The following is a 17,909-nucleotide window of genomic DNA, read 5'->3' on the forward strand; positions in this document are numbered from 1 at the left end:
CAGGCCAGGGAGAGAAACCCTCCTGAGGAAACCATTTCACCTGAGCCCCAGTGCTATTCATGAGCTACATCAGGTTAAACTGAGGCCCAGTGCTATTCATGAGCCATGTGTTTCTTTTGTTTTGTTTTGGCTACACTGCGGCTTGTGGGATCTTAGTTCCCTGACCAGGGATTGGACCCGGCCCCTCGGCAGTGAAAGCACGGAGTCCTAACCACTGGACCGCCAGGGACGTCCCAAGCCATGTGTTTCCTTTTAACCTGAGATGAAATATCCAGGTTAAATACCAACAACCCTGTCCTCACCCTGTGTGTTCCACAAGGGCCCCTTTCCTTGCCTGCCGGCTCTATGCTCAGGCCCATGACTGTCCTGGGGGCCCTCAGTTTGGAAGAGAGGACTGGAAAGAACTTCATTCTCCAACCCAGTCACTGCCCTACTGTGAGGGAACTGGGACATGTCGCATCCCTGATGAAATATCTTCAGTGACACTGTTCTCCCCTCCCCCCATGTTTTCAGATAAGTCCAAACTCCTTACCTGGGCTATAGGCCCTTCTCCAGCCAGCCCTGGCCTCCCTATCCATCTCTCCGTCACCCTCTCCCCTGGACCCCTACACATTCAGCTGCTCTGTTGTTCTAAGTCTTCTCATACGCAGCCTTTAGACCAGTCAAGATACTACTCAAAGCAATGTGTCTGAGTATTTCGTGCCTGATCTAAATGAATCGGTCCAACCAAACATGAGGATATGCGTATGAACCATCCCCTCATGGGCAGGAAACTGCCTGTCCTTTTGGGCGATTCCAGTCATCCCCATCAAATACAAAATGTGTGTTTGATTGTGAAATGTGAGTGCATCATTCGAGTGTGAAGGTGACCACGTAAAGGGGGAATCACACTGGGTCGGGGAACTTGGCTGCTCACTCAGTTATCGGCTATGACCACCTCTGGAATAAGGCGGTGAGCAAATGCTCCCATTTTCCCCATCTGCCTTTGCCTTGTGCATTCCAGGTTATTTCTCCATACTCTCCTGCAATCACTCTTAAAATCAGGGGCAACCTAGATCCCTTTTGCTTTTGGAGGGATGGGACACAAGGGGCCAGCTGCAAGGCCTTGTGCATCTGGCACCCTCCTTCCCTTGCGAATGCAGGACCCCCAGATCGCTCCATGGAGACCCAGAAGCCCACGAGGGAATCCTCCCTTGGGAGGCAGCATCTCCCTTCTTGGTGCCTCTGCCCTTCCAGGCGAGGGCCCCTCCATAGGCAAGTTGACTCACATCCTCTTGTGGTGCAGGGCACAAGGATTCTGTGCAAGGATTCTGCATAGAAGATTCTGTGCGGTGCTAACCCTCTGAGTCAGCTCAGCTCACTAAGGCCGCCAACAACAGAGACTGGCAACGTGTTCCTGAGCCTCCCGTCTCTGGCTCTAGGCAGAGTCACCTTTCAGGAAGTTCCATCTCATTCCAGCCCCACTCTAACCTGGACCCTAGAGAAGCAGGAGTCCACCTATTTGGGAACCAGGTTAAGTTGGTTAAACTGCACTTGACGGATACAGCCTCAGTGTCTCTTGGCTCTGCCAGGAGAGGTTATAACCTATTTGGGCCTCCCACTCACAGCTGAGTTGAGGTCAAAACTGCATCACTGATGGACAGCCATCCCCAATTTATCCCATCAGCTCTTTCCCTAGGAAATCTGTTTTCCCTTCCTCCTCTGCCCTCTAAGCTCCTGGGGCTGATAGCTGGGATTCTGCATTTTCCCTGAGCCACTTTCTGCTCAGCTTTGTTTCCACTGGTTCTTGGGGGTTGGGGGAATTTACCATCTTTCCTTTATCTCCAGATCCAGTGCTTTATAATTTGCTGGCAGTGGCTGGGCCTCCAGCCATAGGCTGCCTAACTGCCTCTTCCCCTCAGGTCCTGTCCCCATCGCTCCATCTTTTCAGAGCCCAACCCTTTGCCAGTTCGGAGCTGGGTCCCAACTTCACCCACATTTCTCCGGTGTATGCCTTCCCTCTCACCTGTTATTACTATTACAACCCCATACCCAGCTGTGCTTTGCCCCGTTGGTCTAACCTGGCTCTCAGCCCTGCTCTCCTGCGCTCCTTGGGTCAGCTAGCTCCCTCTGCCAACACCTAGACCTGAGGAAACCTCTTTCCCAGACAGACAGCAGCCCCTTTATATTCTGAACAGGCGACTATAGTTTCCATACCTGGAAATCTCTTGAATTACACTCTTTTTAAGGCTAGAGTTTAGGTAAGTTTCCCAAGTTGTAATTTATCATGAACCATCTTTCAACAAGTCTAGAAGATTTTGATGCTGGTACTAAGATCTTATCAGAGGGTATCCACGGAAGGTCATGACCACCACCCAGCTGAATGCAATTGGAGGAGGCTTTCTAATGTAAGATGCATCACAATTTCAGGGATGTTAAAATATGAGGGGGGAAAAGTACCTTGAGAATAGACAAATAAGACCCCTTTCCCCCTTAACTTACAGTCCTGCCATCCCCTTCCTACTCCTCTTCCCAAACCATTTCTTTCTCCTCTGCTGCCTAGCAGCCTGAATCCAACCCCACCAGCTGGGCTTTGCTGCTCTCTGTCTGATGTGGTCTCCTGCCCCTTCCCAAGTCCCCACCATCCAGGCAGAGCTAACTTCTCCCTTGTCCCAAACTGTTACACCAGACAAAAATTTAAAAATAAAATAAATCACTACAGTCTTCAGGTTAGGTCTTGTTACCACTACAAAATTATCTTTGATAGTTTATACATATTTATCCAGACGTGTTTATATGTGAATCCTTAGCGTGGCTGAATCATCAGCTTTTCTCTTCAAGAGGAAAACACATAAGGAAAAAGTAGGAAGATTCTTGTAGTTATAGGAAGGGGGCTGGACATGGTTGTTTTCTAGGGGAAAAAAAAGGAAAAAAAAAAAAAAGATTTACTTACAAGAGGAAGGAGAGCTACAACAGAAACCAAAGGGGGGTGGGGGAAGCAACAGGGCAGGAGGCCACACAGGTGAGGGTCATCCCTCCCCTTGACCTGACCCTCAAAGACCTCTTTACCAATGAACTTGTGAAACGCCGGAGGCAAGTATGTAACTTTTCTCAGTAAAGGGCGGAAGTTAGTGTCTTGATTTACACAGGCCCAACTGGGCCAGCACACCGGGAAGTCAGAATGTGGAAAGCACAGGAGTGGGGAAATAGAGAAGCATAAAGACGCAAGCTGCCCGGAACCCGCTGAACTGTGGTGGGAGGGAGGAGGGTCTGACCTCTCAGAAGCTATGATGTGGGGATTCAGGATCTCCAAGGAACCATGAGCCCTCAGCTAACACCTGGGAAGCATGCTGCTTAAGAGAAGCTGACACTTGCTTTACCATTTTCATCCAAACTTCAGGTTTAAATAATCACCATCAGAACTTTTAGGAGTGTATTATACCCCACAAGAGCACCAGGAATAGATAGTATATATTATAAAGCAGTATCAAAGCTGCTATAAAAAAAAAACCCTGTATCATAGACTTGAAAAATGTTTGGGAACTACTACTTTTTGCCACTCCAGGTAGATGGACTTCTTTCCTGATGTTAAGGTTTTGAAGGGAAAACGATGCCCCCATCTCGTTTATTAACCTATAGTTAGTACCTTTCTCAGTCTGAAAGTTCACCCTTATTTCTAGCCAGAACTCTTCCGGCCACAATTTTAGCACATTATATCCGGCCCTGATCCAGCAGACAGTGAAATTGAGTCAGCTGATTTCCTCTATATAGTAATTCTCCTTATTCGTGAATAATGCCATCCTTCCTTTAGTTGCTTCAGATCAAATAGTCATAAAACTTCTCAACTCTAGCCGATAGGTGTGATTTTTCCAAGTCTGGAGTTGTCAATGCTATGATCCACATACAGTTGATCCTCAGGACTTGTGGATTCTGTATTTGTGAATTCACCTACTCACTGAAATTTACTTGTAACCCCGAAATCAATATCCATGGTGCCTCTTCGGTCATTTGCTGACATGTGTAGGGCAGTGAAAAATTTGAGTCTCCCTCCATGCACGTTCCCAGCTGAAGTCAGACAACGTGACCCTCTGCCTTTTAGTTTCAGCTCTCAGACTATAACCAAGTATCGTTTTCATAGTCTGTCTGGTGCCACGTTTTTTCTCTGTTTAAAATGTCCCTGATGAAGACTTCCCTGGTGGTGCAGTGGTTAAGAATCTGCCTGCCAATGCAGGGGACACGGGTTCAAGCCCTGGTCCAGGAAGATCCCACATGCCGCGGAGCAACTAAGCCTGTGTGCCACAACTACTGAGCCTGTGCTCTAGAGCCCTTGGGCCACAACTACTGAGCCTGCGTGCCACACTACTGAAGCCCGCATGCCTAGAGCCTGTGCTCCGCAACAAGAGAAGCCACCGCAATGAGAAGGCCGCGCACCGCAACAAAGAGTAGCCACTGCTTGCTGCTACTAGAGAAAGCCCACGCACAGCAACGAAGACCCAACACAGCCAAAAATAAAATGAATTAAAAAAAAAAAAGAGTAAACATGTTAAAAAAAAAATGAAGCAAACAGGCTGAGGGCAAATAAATAAATAAATAAATAAATAAATAAATTAAATGTCCCCAACGTGTAGTGCTGGAGTGCTATTTAGTGTTCCTAAGTGCAAGAAGGCTGTGACGTGCCTTGGGGAGAAAATACATGCGTTAGATAAGCTTCATTCAGGCATGAGCTATGGTGCTGTGAGTTCAATGTTAATGAATTAATAATATATATTAAATAAGGTGTCTTTAAACAGAAACACACATAAAATAAGGTTGTGTATTGATGGTAGACTCCCAGGAATCTAATGCTGTATTTCCTCCAGGTGCAATGACTCAATATTCACTAATTGAGCATTCACAGTCACAGTGACTTTATAGAACGTAACTACCATGAATAATGAGAATCAACAGTCTTCCTATGTTCTCTCTATTCCTAAGTATCACAGCTTGAGATAATACCCTATCAACAGTGTGATCAGTAGGAAACACTGCAACATATTTTAATCCATTACAGTCATTATTCTCTTTGATGTTCAAATTGTCCCATCTTCAGACAATGGGAGCCTCCTACAAGTTGCCTGTATCATTTGACATGACCCCATTCATCTTCAGTAGCTTCCTTGTTTTCTGGCCACAACAAAAAGTCTCAGGCTCATCTTGTACATTTCTTGCTCTAGATCTGGAATGAATCATTTCTACAAGGAGGCTGGTTCCTTTTAGTCTGAACTAGAGTTAAAGAAAAGGAGTGAAATGTAGAAGACAGCTGCCCATTGACTTCCTGGGACCCAGTGCTTGGCCTTTACATCAGCACTCTGAAGTTTGAAAGTTTTCTGACAATCTGTGAGGACACCAGAGGTCTGTTGCTCTAACGACCTCTTCCACATGCCCATCACCTCTATAATTAACACCCCACCCTGGGTAACTTCCCCCCAGGGGGTCACTTGACCTGAGTTACTCAATTCCGAAAAGAAGAAATCCTAGCTTGGCACAAAATAAATTTAGTCCATTCCAGTGTGAGATGAGAGGGAGGGAGCAGAGCTACGGAAACACCAAGGCTGTGTGCAGTGAGCCCTCTCTTCCTGGGTCTACAGCCCAGTTGCTGTGCAGCTGCTTCTCTCAGGGATATTATCTTTCCAGTAAAACCAGCTGGGAGGTCTGCTTGTAATCTGTTTTAGTGTCATCATCTGTCAGACAGTTTAGAAAGAAGTGGGGATCCCTGAGCTAGCCGCTAAGAGGAAGAATTGGGGGCATGGTGCAGAGTGGTTAAGACAGCTGGATTTAGAACCAAACAGACCTGGTCTGAACCTTGGCTCTGCCCCTAGCAAGTCACATAAACTTTCCAAGTTTCGAGTTTCTCTTCTATAATGCACATAGTGATATTCTCATCATATGGCTATATCTGAGTATCCATAAAATCCTAGTAGGTGCTCAAGGTAAGGTAGCAATATTAGGATAGGCAGCTGAGGACAGGAGCATAACACGGTGACGGAGTGCACAGGCTTTCAAGTCAAAGAAACTGGATTCAAATCCCGGCTCCACCTCTTACCAATGTGACCTCAGGCAAGTTACGGACCATTCCTGGGTCTCAGTTTCCTCCGATGTGAAAAGAAAATGAAAATTCCTACTTTCATAGAGTTGTTGTAAGGATTAAACGAGATACTGTACATGACTTGCTTAGCACGATCGTCAATAGCGGTGACGGTAAATGAAAGGCAAAATGAGGTACCCAGTTGAGAGCCAGCCCCCTCTCTACTCAGCAGAGAATCATCACAGTGCCATCCTGGAGTGGGGGTGGGGGAGCATAAGTTTTGGCGCAAGTGTGACAATTCTATAAATATCGATAACTTTTAGGACCGCCTCCCATTATATTCCGCAAGACAGCAGCTCCTCCTGAAAGTCATGATGGAGACAGGACTCTAGACATCATGGGAGGAACAAGCTGAAATAACTCAGCAGTAGAGCACTGAGAATGGGAGGGGCAGAGACAGAAATAGCCAAGAAAGGTATGAGAAGATGCATTTCATTGATTATGAATAAGGAAGAGCATCTTTTCATAATTCATGTAGTTCTTGATTATTTGTTATCTTGCTGTCCACGAAATAGCTGTTAATGTCTTTCGCTCATTTTTCTATTGAGTCATTTGTTTTTTTCAACTTGAATTATAAGCATTCTTTATGTATCCTGGGTACTAATCATGTATTGTTTAGATGTGCTTTTTTTTTCCATTTTTTGGCCGCACCACGTGGCATGTGCGATCTTAGTTCCCCAACCAGGGATCGAACCCACACCCCCTGCATTGGAAGCCCAGAGTCTTAACCACTGGACTGCCAGGGAAGTCCAAACTTTTCCCTCTTTTAAGGTTATTTTTTTACTTAAAAAATTCTAAATTAAAAGCTCTTAATTAGAAGTTCTAAATTAATTCTTAATTTAATTTTTCCTTTATAGTTAGTGCTTTTTGTGTTCTGTTAAGAATGTTTTTCCTAAACCAAAGTAATTCCTTTTTATTATCATTTAGAAACTTTATTTTTCTGCCTTCATATTTGGGTCTATAATACATCTAGAAATGATTTTTCCATATAAGATAGGGATCACATTTTGTTTTTCCATATGGATATTCAAAGTTTCCAGCACAATTTATTAAAAAGACAATCCCTTTTACAAGGCCACTTTTTAAATAAATCAAGTATCTATCAATGCGTGGTTCTGTTTCTGCGCTCTCTGTTGTGTTCCATTGTGTGTGTCTATCTTTGTGCTAACACACCTTGTGCCAATAAGTCTTTTTTTTTTTCTCTTGGCCGAGCCACATGGCTTGCAGGATCTTAGTTCCCCGACCAGGGATTGAACCCGGGCCACAGCAGTGAAAGCGCCGAGTCCGAGTAACCACTGGACTGCCAGGGAACTCCCACTAAACTCTTAGTAATTCTAATAATTTGATTGTCGATCCCAAGTTATTTGTCTATGGAGTCTATGTTTCTGTATAACTAGTTAGGTCATGTGAAAATAATAATGGGGCTGCCCAGTGCATTATGCACAACTGTATTCAGCAGCCTAATTAGTGTTTTATTGCACTGGCGAAACCCTCTAGCATAATGTTAATAACTAAGGAGATAGCAGGCATCTTCCTCAGGTTTCCCATTTTGAAGGGAGTATTCTTAATGTTTCACTGTTGAATAGATTTTCTACACATTGATTTGTAGAAACAACTTATCATTAAGAAAGTTCCCCTGTATTCCTGCTTTGCTAAGAGTTTCTTTTAAAATCATAAATGGTTGTTGAACTTTAATACTTTTTCTGCATTTATTGAGAAAATCGTGATTTTCCTCCTTGAAACAGTTAATATACAAAATTACATTATTAGAGTTTTCCAGTATTGACCCCTTGCATTCTTAGAATAAAACAAACTTAGAATGTATTATCGTTTTTACATGTCACTGAATTTTGGCTTACAAATCCTTTATTTAGGTTTTTGCATATATGAACATTAGTGAGATTGGCTTATTATTTCCCTTTCTGGTGCTGTCCCATTTTGGGATCAAGGTTATATTAACCTCCTAAAATGAGTGGGGAATGTTCTTTCTTCTATTCTGTGAAACAGATTGTGTAAGATGGAAGCTATATGTTTTTTAAATATTTGGTAGAATTTTGCCAGTGTTTTCTTTAAGGGAAGATTTTATCTGTTAATGAAAATACAGCCTCTTCAATAATAATGGGATCATTTGAAATTGTTTTTCTTCTTGAGTCAATGGTAATATTTATTCTTCTAGGAATTTTTAGTAACCATTTTATCTCTTTAAAAACCTTTTTTTTTTTTTTTTTTTACTCTAAGGTCAATCATATAGGATATTAATGTAGGTACAGCAACTTTGGGGGCAAGATTTTGCTTGATATATATTTTTTTCATTCTTTTACTTTCAACATTTCTATGTCCTGATGTGGTGCATGGGCTCAGTAGTTGCATGCAGGGGCTTGGTTGTCCTGCGGCATATGGGATCTTAGTTCCCCGACCAGGGATCAAACCCACGTCCCCTGCATTGGAAGGTGGATTCTTAACCACTGGACCATCAGGGAAGTCCAAAACCTTTGTCTTTTAACTGGATATTTTAGTCTATTTACATTGATTATGAGCTTTGATGTACTTTGGGTTTATTTCTATCTTCCTAACCATAACCTTTCTGTTTGTATTTCTTTTGAAATGTTCCTTTTTCCTCTTTATGTCCTTTTAATTGATTAAAAGTGCTTTCTCTCATTTTTTTTTCTTTCTACTAGTTTGGAAGTTATTGATTGTTTCTGTCTTTTCAGTGGTTGCCTTAAATTGTTAGCATACATATTATCTTGATGAAGCCTGAAATATCAATACCATTATTTTTCTCATAAATAATATGAGGACCATAGAGCACTTTAAGTACTCCTCTTCTAACTAATATGCCATGGTTGTTCAGAATTTTATCTCTATCTTGATTTTTCAACCTTAAAATTAGAAAATATTGTAATTTTTCAATATTTGCTTAAATTTACACACATTTGCCAATTTCTTTGTTTACTGATCCTTCCTGAGTCTTAGACTTTTCTTTCTAGAATAATTTTACTTTTTCCTAAAGTACATTGTTTAGAAGTTCCTTTAGTGGGGGTCTATTTGTAGTAAGCGTTTCAATTTTTATTTGTGTGAAATTTGCTGTCACTCTTAAAATACTTTTCCTGAGTAATCAGCCCTAGGTTGATTCTCAGTACTGTCCTCTGGATTACGTTGTTGTTGAAATCAGCAATCATTCTATTTGGTATCCCTTAATAGGCCATCTGCCTTTTCTCTCTGACTGCTTTCAAAATCCTCTCTGTCTATGGTATTCTGCATTGTTGTGTCTAAACATGTATTTCTTTATATCTTTCCTGCTTAGGATTCATTGGAATCTTGAATCTGAGGACTGGAGTCATTAATCCATTGTAGAAAATCTCTTAGAATATTATTTCTCCCCATATTTTCTATTATCTTCTTCTAGAACGCCAATGAAATATATGCTGAGCTTATCTTGCTCTATCACATATATATCTTAACCTCTTTTAAAAAAAAATTTCCCATCTTTGATTCTCTGTGTGGTATTCTAGGTGATTTCTTCTGAAGTAGCTTCCAATTCACCAATTCTCACTTTAACACCACCTAATCCAATTATTGAATTATTAAATTTAAGTGTGAACATTAATTGGATACTGGTTCAAAAACTAAAAGCATCTATAAAAGATATCTGGGGAACAACTGAAAAAATTATCACAGGGATTTGGATCTTGGATAATATTAGAGAGCAGTAGTTAATTTTCTTAGTGATAATGGCGTTACGGTCAGTAGGAGAGTGTTCTTGTCTTTAGGAGATGCCTGGTGTATCCTAAGTATATTCCTAAGTATTTAGGTATAAACTGTCATTGTACGAACAACACTCTTTCAAACGGTTCAGCAAAAAAATAATAAAATCTATACATACATATATAGATAGGTAAAACAAAGATGGCAAAATGTTAACAATTGTTGAATGTAGATGTAAGTTATATGGGTGTCTATTCTTTAAACTTTTCTGCAAGTTTGAAATTTTTCATAATAAAAAGCTAAAAAACTGTGGTAGCCAAAATCTAACATTTCAATAACAGGGTTAAAATATAAAATCAAGGAAAATGAAAAAAAGAAAGAGAGAAAGGGAGAAAAAATAATTGAAAGGGAGAGAAATGTAAAAGAAATAATATAAGAATATCCCAGAACTGGGGACAAAATTCTCTACATTGAAAGGAGTCACTGAGGGCTCAGCACAAAGAATTTAAAAAATAAATAAACTCATAACAAGACACACAAATGTGGCTTTTGGAATTGGGGTGGGGGATTGTTGGGGAGAGGGAGAAGGGAGAAAACCCTAAAAGCTTTCAGAGGGAAAACATAGGTCACATACAAAGGAATGTTCATCAAAATTGCATCATACTTCTCAACACCAGATGCCAGGAGCAATGAGACAATGCCTTAAAACTTCTGAAGGAAACTGATTTTCAACCTAAAACACCTAGACAAATTCTCAATCAAGTGCAAAGATAGAAAAGAGATAGATGGGCAAGGACTCAAGTGATTTACCTCCCACTCATCCATTCTTACGAAACTGCAAGTTGTGTGCCAATAAAATCGAGGAGTGAACCAAAGAAGGGTTAAGATCCAAAAAACAGATTTCCACCCAGGAGAAGGGCAGTCAGTCCCAGGCCACTGCTCCAGACCTGGAAGATTGCTGGTCTGGTCTGTAGGGGAGAAGGGCTGCAAAGGAAGGCCCTAGGTTGGGGAGCAATGGAACCTCTAGGTTATCTATGCATTTAAGTATTTGTAAGAACTACTGCTGAAGAAAAGCATTGATGGATACATAAAAAAATCAGAGAATTATAAAGAATAAGAGAAAAGAAACATTTATACAGAAAGGAAATGTAACACAGCATACTACTTAGTTAAGAAGTGAACGATATTTAACTAATTATATTAAAGGAAATAATGAATTTTAATTTCTCTAAAATTTATGACATAAGTATTTTGGGAAGATGATGGGCAGAGCATAATGTGAGAAACCTAAATCTCATTCCCCCAAATAGGAATTCTATTGATACTTTCTAAAAATAATAAATTAAAAAGTAATAATATAAGCATATTATTTAGAAATATAGAGGTAAATACCAGAAGAAAGAGCTAAAAGAATTAAAAGTGGCCGTCTCTGAGGAGAGAAATTTGCAGGGCAAGAGACTTCTATTCCTCTAGGTAACTTTTGTTTGACTTTTTAAAACTTTGTTCATGTATAAACTGAATAAAAATAAAATTATTTCTTAAAAAAACTGACCTGGGGCTTCCCTGGTGGCACAGTGGTTAAGAACCTGCCTGCCAATGCAGAGGACACGGGTTCAAGCCCTGGTCCGGGAAGATCCCACATGCCATGGAGCAACTAAGCCTGTGCGCCACAGCTACTGAGCCTGCGCTCTAGAGCCTGTGAGCCACAACTACTGAGCCCACGTGCTGCAACTACTGAAGCCCGCACGGCCTAGAGCCCCTGCTCCGCAACAAGAGAAGTCACCGCAATGAGAAGCCTGCGCACCGCAACAAAGAGTAACCCCAGCTCACCACAACTAGAGAAAGCCCGCGCGCAGCAACGACGACCCAATGCAACCAAATATAACTAATAAATTAATTTAAAAAAAAAAAACTGACCTCAAAAATTACTTTGAGCTATTATAGTGTCCTGTAAAGCCAATGTCGTGGTTTCAAACACTAGCGAACATAGAATCCCTGATGTGCTTATTTAAATTGCAGAGTCCCAGACCCCTACCAAGAGGATCTGAATCCTTAGGTCTGGGGTAAGCCCTGGGAATCTGCATTTTACACTTGCATCCCAGGTGATTCTGATGCAGGTAGTCCAAAGACCACACTTTGAGAAGCACGGAGTAGACAAAAACTGACAAGAGTGAACAAGTGGACAGGGAGATGGCATCCTCCTAGTGGGAAGGCTGCCAAAACGGAGTTTCCACCCATGCCAGCTCCCTGCCCTTACTCTCGAGTTGCCCGTTTGTGCATGGTGAAAAAGCTGAGCTTTCTTGTGAATATATTCTGACACACATTTATCCTCCTTCCCCATCTACCACCTTCTCTGCCTCAAAGGTCCTGAACTCACAACCGTGGATGTCTGTTCACTGCCACTGGGACCCACTCTAACAGGGACTCTCATTTGAGGTCAAGCTACCTAACCTCTGGGTCCCTCTCACAGATTAGAGTCCCTAAATGGCCAGTCAAGGTCTTTGGGGGGTGGGGCAGGGACATCAGGAGAATGAAGGCTTCATTAACCTCAGACAATGGCCCGGAACAGAATCCTCCTATGCATTCAGGAGCCTGTATAGGATTAGTGTATACAGCATGTTTCGAAGGCCCCATGCTATATCCCATTGGCCGCCAGTGTTAAAGGCATGAATGCCTTTTGCTGAGGCAGGGTAAGCCTCTCTGCAACTATATTTTCTCTTTTTAAAGAAAGAATCCCAGCAAGGCTGATGGAAGTAGCCTGCAGGTCTGCAGGTCTTGTGGCCTGTCCCGGGGCTGTCCGTGGCTCTCTCGCTCCCCTTGCCGGCTCCCTGTCTGACTGGCATGGTGTCGCCCCTTGACCGTGGGCTCAGGGGCCTCCAGCCAAAGCTGCTGACTCTGACCACGGCCTTTCTCTGGGCTGTGTTCATTTGCATTGCGCTGCTGAGAGTGGAGGAGCTATATAGGCTCCGGCCCATTCACGGGAGGATTAGGCCTTGGACTGAGGGCGCAGCAGGAGAGAGGCCACAGTGAAGGCCCAGCTCCACTCCCTGAGCGGCCACCATGCCCTACCTGCTGCCAGGATTCTTCTGTGACCGTGTGATCCGGGAGAGGGACAGGAGAAACGGAGAAGGCACCGCCACACGGCCCCTCAAGTATGAGGGGCAGGATTTTGTTGTTCTCAGACAACGGTGCCTGGCTCAGAAGTGCCTCTTTGAAGACCATGTGTTCCCAGCAGGTGTTCAGTCCCTGGGCTCCCATGAGCTGAGCCAGAAAACCAAGATGAAGGCCATCACGTGGAAAAGGCCAAAGGTAGGGATAGGAGGGACGGGGCTTCAGGAGATAGCTCTTGGGGATGGGAGGTCAAGTGGTCCAGAGCCTGAGGCCCCAGATCCCAGATCTGAGCAAGTGGCTTATCAACATTCTCCTACCCATTTGCCCCCCAAATACTTTCCTGCTTCCTCCTGAAACTGGAGCTGTTATTTTCTATTCCTGAACTAGAGATTATTTAATACTTTATAGATCCCTGAGACTGTAAATATTTTTAAGAGAGCTAATGCACTGACTTAAATTCGTAGTAAAACAGTAAGGAATAATTGATTATCATGTTTCTTCTCGAGAGCAGGTATTCTGGGGGTGGGAAAGTGCAGTGGGGAAGAGGACTAGGGCTCACAGTTTCAAGGAGAGTTCCCTGGAAGGTGGTGAACAGTTATGACATAGGAGGCTGCAGGAGGCTAGAGATTTGCCTTCTTAACTTCTTGCCTAAGGCTGGTTCATTAGTGATTTGTCACTTCTGTGTAAACAAAAAGGTCCATGCTGACCTGCCACACTCCCTACAGGGAGAAGCAGTTTGCTCAAGGATACCTTACTGCCTGGCAATTGAGGAGTCCATTTGTTTCAACTGTATTCAGCTACTCTGTGCTTCTCAAAGTGTGGTCTTTGGACTACCTGCATCAGAATCACCTTGGGATGCCAGTTTAAAATGCAGATTCCCAGGACTCATCCCAGACATAACTGTATTTCTATATTAACTATCTGTATTTATAATAAGCAAAACATGAGTTCATACTAAGTTATACCAAAGTATTTCTCTTTGTGTGTGTATGTGTTTTTGTAAATGAAGTTTGTTTTTGTTTTTACCAAATTCCATTTGTTCATTGCTGGTATATAGGAAAGCTACTGACTTTTATATACTAACCTTCTATCCTGCAACTGTGCTTGCTTATTAGTTCCAGAAAGGTTTTTTTTTTCTTTTTGTCATTTGTTTGGGATTTTCTACATAGACAATTATGTCATCTGTGAATAAAGAGCTTATTTCTTCCTTTCCAATCTCTATAAATTTTATTTCCTTTTCTTGTTTTATTTCATTAGCTAGGACTTTCAGTATGATGTCAAATAAGAGTGGTAAGAGGAGACATTTTGACTTGTTTCTGACCTTAAGGGGAAACATTCTTAACATTAAATATGAAGATAATTGCAGTTCGTTTAAAACTTTTAAAAAGTAAATTTTCTTTACCAACTTGAGGACATTCCCCTCTATTCCTAGGGGTTTTTATCATGAATGGGTATTGAATTTTGTTAAATGCTTTTTCTGCATCAACTGATATGATCATATGATTTTTCTTCTTAGCCTGTTGTGATGGATGTCATTGATTGATTTTCAAATGTTGAACCAGTCTTGCATACCTGGAATAAATCCCAGGTAAATGATATACTTGTAGTGTATAATTTTGTTTATACATTGTTGTTTTTGAGTTATTAATTTTTTTTTTGAGGATTTGGTTTCTACTTTCATAAGAGATACTGGTCTGTAGTTTTCCTTGGCAATGTCTTTTTCTGGTTTGGGTATTAGGGTAATACTGGCCTCATAGAATGAGATAGGAAGTGATCCCTCTGCTTCGATTTTTCTGGAAGATATTGTAGAGAATTTGTATCATTTCTTCCTTGAATGTTTCATAGAATTCACCAATAAAATCATCTGGATCTGGTGCTTTTTTTTTGGAGGGTTATTAATCATTGAATAAATTTCTTCAATAGGTATAGCCACATTCAGATGGTCTGTTTGTCTTTGTGTGAGTTTTGTGTCTTTTACGAAATTAGTCAATTTTATCTAAAGTTACCAAATCTGTGGGCTTAGAGGTATCTGCAGTATTCCTTTATTATCCTTTTAATGTCCATGGGATCAGTAGTGGTGATCTCTACATTTCTGCTGTTGGTAATTGGTGTCGTATCTCTTTTTTCCTTGGTGAGCATGGCTACAGGTTTATTGATTTTATTAACCTTTTCAAGAAACCAGTTTTTGGCTTTCTTGATTCTCTCTGTTGTTTTGCTATTTTCAATTTCATTGATTCTGCTCTAATCTTTCATTATTTCTTTTTTTCTGCTTGCTTTGAGCCTAAATTTTTTTTCTTTCTCTGGTGTCCTGAGGTAGAATATTGGTATTGATATCAGATCTTTCTTCTTTTCTAATATATGCATTTAATGTTATAGATTTCCCTCTAAGCACTGGTTTCACTGCATCCCACAAGTTTTGATGATATATTTTCATTTTCGTTTAGTTCCAAGCAATTTTTAACTTCTTTTGAAACTTCTTCTTTGACTTGTGTGTTATTTAGAAGTGTGTTGTTTAATTTCCAAATAATGTGGGATTTTCCAGTTATCTTATTGTTATTGCTTTCTAGTTTCATTCCGCTGTAGTCTGAAAACATACTTTGTGTGTTTTCTATTCTTTTAAATTTGTCGAGGTGTGTTTATAGCCCAGAATGTGGTCTATCTTGGTGACTCTTCCATGTGATATTGAGAGCAGAATGCATATTCTGCTATTGGTGGGTGGAGTAGTCTATAAATGTTAATTAGTTCAAGTTGATTGCTAGTGCCATTCAGGTCAACTATATCCTTATTGATTTTCTACCTGCTCGATCTATAATTACTGAACAAGGGGTGTTAAAGTCTCCAACTATAATACTAGATTTGTCTATTTTTCCTTTCAGATGTATCACTTTTTGCCTCATGTCTTTTGACACTCTGTTGTTAGGTGCATCCACATTTAGGATTGTATGTTTTCTTGGACAAAGGACTCCTTTATCATTATGTAATGCATCTCTTTATCTCTGATAATTTTCCTTGTAATGAAGTCTGCTTTGTCTGAAATTTATACAGCTATTCCAGCTTTCTTTCTTTTTTTTAAATTTATTTATCTATTTATCTATTTATTTTTTTTTTTTTTGGCTGAGTTGGGTCTTTTGTTGCTGCATGCGGGCTTTCTCTAGTTGCGGCGACTGGGGGCTACTCTTCGTTGCGGTGCGCGGGCTTCTCATTGCGGTGACTTCTCTTGTTGCGGAGCACGGGCTCTAGGTGCGTGGGCTTCAGTAGTTGTGGCACGTGGGCTCAGTAGTTGTGGCTCCCGGGCTCTAGAGCGCAGGCCCAGTAGTTTTGGCACACGGGCTTAGTTGCTCTGCAGCATGTGGGATCTTTCCAGAGCAGGGCTCGAACCCGTGTCCCCTGCATTGGCAGGCGGATTCTTAACCACTGCACCACCAGGGAAGCCCTCCAGCTTTCTTTCTTTTTTTTTAAATTTATTTTTTAAATATTATCTATATTTATTGTTTTCTTTTTCTACTTGCACAACTTTCTCCTTTATTGTGAGTAGACAGTAATTGGCCTTGTATGGTATGTAACATTTTAAAATCAAACTAACTTCTCCATTCATTTGTTTATTAAAAAATATTTAATATGTATCTAGTATTTTTCTTTTTTTTTAGATTTCAGCTACCATATATATATTTTTTCCATAGTTTTAACACCTTTATTAAATCTAATAACTTTCATAAAGAGCCTGGCACACCTTAGGGAAGCATGAGCTTATTAAATATTAGCTAACCTCATTTTATGACCAAATCTCTCTTTTCCTGTTGCTCTAATATTTATTTTATCAATTGTTTTTTTTTTTTTTTGTAAATGGATGACCACAACAAAAGCAACAATGATTGCAATTACCAAACACGAAACACACTCATACTATGTCATAATATTGACATTCAGTCCAGTAATCCTCCACTGTAACAGCTCCTTTACTTTGCAGTGAAAATTGATTTGTATATTCTTTGCCTCTGAGTCCTTGTGGGATTTTTTTTTTTAATTCAAACAGAAAGTCACAAAAACTATAATCATCCTCATCAGTTCACTGAGTCCCGTGTAATTAATTTTTTTTTTCATCTTGATCTTTTGTTAGCACTTTTATGAGTTCATCAGTTTTTCATTAGAGTTCTGAAAATGCTTATCCATTCAGTTCAGCAGTACCGTCAGTTACCAGAAACCTGTACTTGTCAGAGTCTTTTCCATGAATTCCTTGAAGATGAAACCCTTTTACAGGAACATATTTGCAAAAGCATCAGAGTACACCCAGAATTGTCTGTAAATGACAAAAGACTTAGAAATGACCATGGTTAAAGATTTGATGAAAGTTCATAATAATGCAATTGACAAGGAAATTTAGTTATTTCTGAGGTATACATTTTAAAGTAAAAACTAGAATTATGACTTATAACATTATACCAGAACATATAAGATTTTTAGAAATTTCATGTAATGTCTGAAACATTCATATTAACATATTTCCATACAAATAACCCAATGAAACTTTAGTATTAGTTGTTTTGTTTGTTTGTTTTTTTATACTGCAGGTTCTTATTAGGCATCAATTTTATACACATCAGTGTATAAAATCCCAGTCGCCCAATTCAGCACACCACCATCCCCACCCCACCGTGGTTTTCCCCCCTTGGTGTCCATACGTTTGTTCTCTACATCTGTGTCTCAACTTCTGCCCTGCAAACTGGTTCATCTGTACCATTTTTCTAGGTTCCACATACATGCGTTAATATACGGTATTTGTTTTTCTCTTTCTGACTTACTTCACTGTGTATGACAGTCTCTAGATCCATCCATGTCTCAACAAATGACTCAATTTCGTTCCTTTTTATGGCTGAGTAATATTCCATTGTATATATGTACCACAACTTCTTTATCCATTCGTCTGTCGATGGGCATTTAGGTTGCTTCCATGACCTGGCTATTGTAAATAGTGCTGCAATGAACATTGGGG

At 40.8% G+C, this 17,909-nt stretch overlaps 1 protein-coding gene across 4 annotated transcripts in view; it reads left to right on the top strand.

The window, feature by feature from the left end:
* The window catches only part of CAPN3 (calpain 3), a 52,251-nt gene that overhangs the window by 1,546 nt on the left and 32,796 nt on the right, over positions 1–17,909 (top strand). The window lies entirely within an intron of this gene.

The sequence above is a fragment of the Balaenoptera borealis genome (assembly GCF_965194805.1).
Source record: "Balaenoptera borealis genome assembly, chromosome: 3".
NCBI lineage: Eukaryota > Metazoa > Chordata > Mammalia > Artiodactyla > Balaenopteridae > Balaenoptera > Balaenoptera borealis.